This window comes from Nyctereutes procyonoides, unplaced genomic scaffold (assembly GCF_905146905.1).
Source record: "Nyctereutes procyonoides isolate TBG_1078 unplaced genomic scaffold, NYPRO_anot_genome, whole genome shotgun sequence".
NCBI classification, from domain to species: Eukaryota; Metazoa; Chordata; class Mammalia; order Carnivora; family Canidae; genus Nyctereutes; species Nyctereutes procyonoides.
The window spans coordinates 13,709,652-13,716,753 of NW_026575134.1; positions in this window are offsets into that span (position 1 = coordinate 13,709,652).

The window sequence follows — 7,102 nt, forward strand, 5'->3', positions numbered from 1 at the left end:
TTAACATATGTATAGAGGCAACTCTTTGTCTAAACCAGTGGTCTCTGAAGTTGAGTGCAATAAAACGATATTTAGGGATATGAAAAAACATTAGAATTACTGTTTCAATTTTCTAGTAGATGAATTCAGTGTCTATTTTTGTCTTATAATGTTCATAATGTTAAACTAGGGTAGTACATGCATATAGTTTATAAATAAGTAAATATTTGTAGATTATGGGCAACTTTTCAAAACTCTTTTCCCAATAAGGATTATAAATTGGAAATCATTAGTCTTGAATGTTTATTAAAGGACATTTCCCCTACAATTCCTAATCTTTTAGCTGTGAGTCACAAGCCAGAACCTAGTAACCTGCACACTTGCCAGGACATTACCTCTGCTTCTAGCTTAGGTCTCCATTCTGACTGTGACCCCAAGCCCTTGATTCCTCTCCACATGGCCTTGCCTTGGTTTCTAGCTTGGGTTCAGAAGCAAACAAACAAATAAATAAGTCAGTCACAGATGATCCTGGAGAACAGGTAGGAAGGGTTAGTGATTTGGAATGTCAAAAGACCACTGCCCTCCTACCCATCCGATTTCCCATAAGCATCTTTAAAATGAAGAAGGAGAAAAGGACCCCACTTCATATCATCTTGAAGCCCTCCTTAAGTGATTTGCTGCTTTCCATTTATTCTCCCAGATGTTTGCCATTGAGTCACATGGGCACACCAAGCAGAGAGACCCTCAACTGCTGACAGTAGGAAGCAAATACTTTTCTGGTTTCTCTTTCTGATCATACAATTAGGAAGTGTGTGCCAGCTGCATTCCATGACAAGGCGTCAAACAGTATGTCTGGCTCTACCAGGGACAATGTTCAAAATATGAGTCTTTTTTTTTTTTTAAACAAAGAGCCTGGAAAGATGTGAAAGAAAATGAATAGAAACTAACTTACATTTCTAATTGCTGGAGACCAAACTTGTCAGTCTTTTTAAGCTAACCAAAAAGTAAAATTTAAACACCAAATTGCAATACTAAATGGAATTAGCTTGTCTTTAATGCAAATTTATATTCAGGAGTTACTTCTGGCCAAACCCATTGCTCATTGTCTCATAAGTCATGTTGGAATTCTTTTGGCTTACTGTTCCATATGGTTTTTGGGTCAAGCCTATGGAAAGCCATCAATATTTTGGGTTTCATCACTTTTTTTTCTACTTATTTCCCGAAGCAAAAAAAGCGTGGCCCTTTTGTAGAACATAGTAAAGTCATTCTCCCACTTAGAAGCAGGATTCATTCTAGAAGTCTATATAAAAGTTGTTTAGGTCTAAGAATACATTTTCTCTTTGATTTCTAGTTTGAGCCAGAAAAGCATTTCTGTTCAAATTTTAGTGTGTAGAAAAATCATGCAGTGGTACCTGTTAAAAAAGAATTATTCAAAAAAAAAAAAAAAGAATTATTTAACCCCACCCAGAGATGTTTGGGTCCAGAAGCTCTGTAAGGAGTCTGTGGATCTGCATTTGCAAATAAAATCCCCAGGTGATACAGAGGCATCAAGAAGCACACTATATAGGCAGTTGAACCCACTAGAGATTTTAGATGAAAATAGTAAAATAAAAGTTCCTAGCTGAGAGAAAATATTTACTACGATAGGTTTACAAAACATATCTAGAATGTTGTATAATGAAAAGCAAATTTATTTAGAGTAGGATACAGAGGTACTGATTCATTTGTCCTCTCCACAGGTATCATTTGAGGTCCTACCTTGAGACAGGCACTCATTTAGGTGGGAGGACACAGTGGTTTGACACAATTCCTCTCGAAGTTTATAGTCACTGGAGGAGGCAGATGTTAATTAAATTATCACACTAAATGAAATAAATAATCCCAAATCAAGGTAAGCTCTCTGAAGAAAAAAATATATCATTCCCTAAAAGTGTATGACTAAGGTTGGCGGTGGGTTGTGGGGGAAAACTTTCCTGAGGAGGTGATACTTGGGCTGAGATCTCTGAATGACGTTATTTCAGTGATGTGTGATATGTGGACTGGTGCAGCTGTCTGGGGCTGAGGGCATTCTAAGGGGACTGTGTGCACAAAGGTCTAAAGAGGAGGAGGCACCTCTCAGGCTGAGAAATGGGAAGAAGGCCAGTATGGCTGGAGCACAGAAGTCGAAGTGGCAAATGGCAGAAAAGACTAGAAAGGGAATCAGGGCCCTTGCAGACCCTTGTGATCTTCAGCTTAAAATCATAAGTAGAGTAATCCTCTCTCTCCTCTCTCTCTCTCTCTCTCTCTCTCTCTCTCTCTCTCTCTCTCTCTCTCTCGTGTGTGTGTGTGTAATGACTAGTAGCAATGTGAGCAGATTGCAAGGTGGCCAGAGTAGATGTAGATAATGTTTGGAAGTTTTTGCTGTGCTGTGAATGAGATTTAATGGGCCCTTGGACTAGGGTAGAAAAGTGGAACAGGTGAAAAGAAAACAGATTCCAGAGATCCTTTGGAGGTTGTTGTGGATTGGTTGTGAGGAGTGGGTATCACAGAAATACCTTGGTCTTCTGTCTTGTGCATTGGATAATAGTTAGGCCTATAATTTAAAAAAATAGTGGAAAGGACCAGGTACTGGGGGAAAGATCATGAGTTTGTCCTTAGACATGTTGAATTTTCTATCAAAATGGAGATATTTAGGCATGAAGATGGAAAAACAAATCCAGAAGATTTGTTTACTGGAGTAGTTTGAACGGAAGGTACAAATTAAGGTTATCAGTGTCAAGATTATTACCAAAGCTTTAGGCATAGGTAATATTGTGGGATGAGAATTTAGAGTGAAAGCAGAAGAGATTCTGGGATAAATCCTCTGGAATCTTCAATATTTATGGCAAGTAGAGGAGGAAAAGCCTGGTAAATCTGCAAAAGAGTGGCCAGATAGGTATAAAAAAGCCAAAACAACAACAAAAAAACCCCCCAGGAGATTGTGGTGTCATGGAAGATGTGAGAAGGAGGAAGAGTTTTAAGAAAGAAGTAGTAGTCTTTGCTGCTAAATGCTACTGTGGGTCTAGGAAAACAAGGAATGAAAAAGAGGTTCCCTGATAGATGAAAGTGGATGCTATTGGTGGACCTCACAGGAGCTGTTTTTGTGGTATTGATGGGAATAGAAGTCACTCTAGTATGTCTTGGGAAGTGAGTAGAGATGTGAAAATGGAATCGTCTTATGAACTCTTACCAGGCTCTCTAACAATTCGTAGGATTAGTTTTTGTTTGCTCATTTGTTGCCCTGTTTCTATTGAAAGTGTGTTGTTTTCCTTTGAGGTTTCAGTAGTGGTACTTCTATTTTATCAGCCCACCATTAGGCTTGCAAAGACAATAATTAAAAGTTTTAAAAAACTAGAACAAAATATAAAAAATTTCCCTTCGAGACTGGACAAGAGTTACAAGAAAAAGAGAAAGATTGAAAGGGGTTTACAAAGATATGTCTACGGATAGTAATAAAAAGATCAGTATATGAGAGAACTCTTAGGATACTCCTATTACGTGTGAAACACTTGGTAAAGCACTTTAAATATAATAACTCATTCAGTAATCAGAGGCCTAGGAGTTATTCTCATTCTGTAGATAAAAAGAATTAGGATATGGAGAGTTTGAGTGAATTGCCCAAAGTCATCTAGATAAATAGTGGTTGAGCTGGACTATAAACTCTGGTGTCTTGCATCTTCAGTCTTCATAACTAAATGAGTATGGGTTTGACAAATAGAATCAAGTGAGTTCAGATTGGTAGAAATTGTAGACAAAGTGGCGGACCTGACATGGGCTGAATCCCACTGAGGTGAAGTGAATGGTAGCATGGGAGAAATGTGAACAAATGTCCTGGAGTATGGACTACCAGTCCTGGTCCCTCTTCCTGCAGATATCCCAGGCTTTGCTAGTGATTTTCTTAGAGGACCCCCATCGCCACTGTCAGACTTTTAAGGGTAAGGATTGAAACATTCGCATCTCTCAGCATACTCAGTCTTCTTTGTATGGTGCACCATGCTGCTGCTTTAATTTGGCATACTGTGATTCATCTTTGAGGTCTTAACTCCAGTGGTGGGATGATCAGGAAAAAAATCCCTCTTGGTAACACGTCCCAAAAGTATTTTTCTCTTTTGGCACAATGTCTATCATACAATGATAGTAGCTATTATATTTATTATTGTAACCTCACAACTGAGAAGAGGGGGGCACACATAGTTCTGAGATACTCTTCTGGATGGGCAACTTGACTATATCTGAGGGATTTTTTTTTTTTTTTTTAGTTCTTTGGTACTGCATTTTAAGAAGGGCTGAGAGCAATGAAGGGGCTTAGAATAAATGAATTCATAATTTTATTATATGAAAAATGATGGAGGTAATTAAGGATAAAAACAAGAAAAGGAATACTAATGATGGAAACTTCAAGAAGGTACACTTTGAATACAAATAAGTAATTTAAAAAAAAACAAATAAGTAATTGCTAACAAAGCCTTTTAAAGTTGTAACACACTGCAAGGAATAATGGGTTTCTCAATCTTGGATATGGTCAACATGGCTAAATATATACTCAATAAGTGATAGATATGTTGTAGATAAATGATTGATTCATAAGCTGTAGAGAGTAAGCATATGGAAGATGCCTGTTAAAACAGACACTCAAATATATCTATTGAATAGATGAATAAATTAGTGGAGCTGGAAGCTATATCCAAGATAGTCCATGATCCCATATAATTCTTCAGATCTTGGGAAAACACACTCATGTTTCAGTGACAAGGGATGGTTTGGGATCCAGGTGGGGTGCTGCCCAAAGGGACAGGTCATGTGCAGACACTGGACTTGGGTTTGGTTGGCATGGTGGCAGGGAAGCGTGAGGCATGGTGATGAGGACAATGATTACAGCCAGTTGGTCAGCTTCTGTTTTATCTTAAATCACTCCAAGCTCTTGGTGTATAATTACTATGGAAACATCAGGAAAATACATCTTTATCTTCAAGGAATATCACCATGAAAGGACAACTGACAGGGAAACTCAGGTAAACAGCCATCAGGGACAGAAAACATACATGCTTGACAGTGAAATCAACACCCATATTAAAGCTAAAGTTATTAACCCTGATAAATACCTTGGAAGGAATTTCCTAAAATTTTTAATGAATCAATAAGAGTCAAATATATAATTGACGGTGGTTCCACCTGTGACCCTTAGCTAAATGTCTTTCAGCTTTTCTCTGTGGCTCCCTTCTTTCCTAAATGATTCTTGGGCTCTACAGGAATTTATAAATTTCTGATGTTGCTGATTAAAAGCGGTTTTCCAAAAAGCCTTGTTGACATAAGTGTGATGGCTACTGAGTAAACAGTTGTCCTGAGTTGTCAAAATATGTCAGCATAACTTGCTGTAATAATAAGTCGTGAACTTCAAAGCTGGTGGGTCAACTCTCAACACATTAAATGGCTTCCTTTTTCTTCCCATGGATTTTCTTTGACATTAAATTGTCATGGTGACGGAATAGCAGCATTGCCAAATGTAGTTTTCATGGCAGGCAAAAAATAATATAAGCCACATGCAGTAAAGCAAACCATGGAAACAGTTCAACTCCACATATCCAGAGCTGACATTCAGATAGGACAAGTCTGTCTACTTGCAGGCTATATATTCTTGTGGGGTTGGCTACCATAAATGTGTCTATTTTTTTCTTCAAGATCAAGGAGATAAAGAATTAAGCAAAGAAACTTGTGGTTTATAATTCTAGAAAGGAAATAAGGAACAGCTCTCAAACCAGTGTGAAAATAAGATTAAGTAGAAATTATGATAAAGATCTCCTTTGCTGCTTATGGAATTTGCCCCGGGGCCTAATGTGACCTTTACAGATTTGAATTTGTCTTACTGTTTGGTTCCGACCCACTCTCCCGGAGCAGGAGTTTTTTTTTGGTTTTTTTTTTTTTTTTTTTTTTTTGGCAGTCATGCTTTCCTACTTGTTCTTCATCTCTCATTTCACCTGCTGCTAGGGTTATTCCTGGCTACCTACATTCGCTTTATCAGAAAGGAAAGATGAGGTAAGAAGGCTAGAACTGGAAAAACTTGTAAGATCACATAGCCCAACTTCTTCATTTTATCCATGAGAAAAAAGTAACGCTTCTAAAATTTGGTGGTTATCCCTGCCCACACAGGAAGCTAGGGGCATCACCATGGGTAAACAGCTAACACTTGTTGCAACAAGATCATACATTAAATACTTTAAAAAACGTTAAGTAACTTAATCCTTTCAACAATCTTATGAAGTAGATACTGGTATCTTGATTATTTTACAGATAAGAAGAGTGTGTGTGACTTGCTTCTGGTAAAAGCCAGGAAGTAGCTAAGCAAAGACTCAAATACTTCAAATGGTGGAGAAAGTCCTGGGGTTTCTGAGGAAGATAAAATTGTTGCAATTCTTGCATCAGCACTTAGCAGCTATGAGATGTTTGGCAGTTTACTATATCACTCAAGCCTCAATTCCTTCATCTGTAAAAGAGGTGAGATGGGATGGTTGTAAAGATTAAGTGAAATTATATATGTCTTAGCATAGTGCCTGGCACTTAGTAAAGGCTTGGTAAAGAGTAGCTATCATTTTTATTATCATCATTGTATTATTTTTTGAAGACTGATTGATTGATTGATTTAGTAAAAGAGAGAGTAAGAGAGAGCACAAGCAGCAGGAGGGACAGAGGAGAGAGAATCCCAAGCAGATCCCATGCTGAACATGGAGCGTGATGCTGAACTCAGTCCCATGACTCTGAGATCATGACCTGTGCTGAAATTAAGAGCCAGATGCTTAACCCACTGAGCCACCCAGGTGCTCCTCATCATTTTATTATTTTTATATCTCAGTCCTCTGGAGTCTGTCTCAGGGTTTCCATTAAACTGTTTATCTTTATTGTCAAATATCATCCAAACACCTCTATAAATACAGTGCTTATGAAGTCTTAAACCATATTTTTCAGCATTGGAGCTGCATTAAGGTAAAAGTATATAGCCCCTCCAATAAAAGTAATTAAATTTTTCTGTGTTTTTTTTGTTGTTCTTTAGTTTCTGAGCATCATAAAGGGTATATGTAGTTTCCAGACTTCTTTTGCTCACTTTATTTGT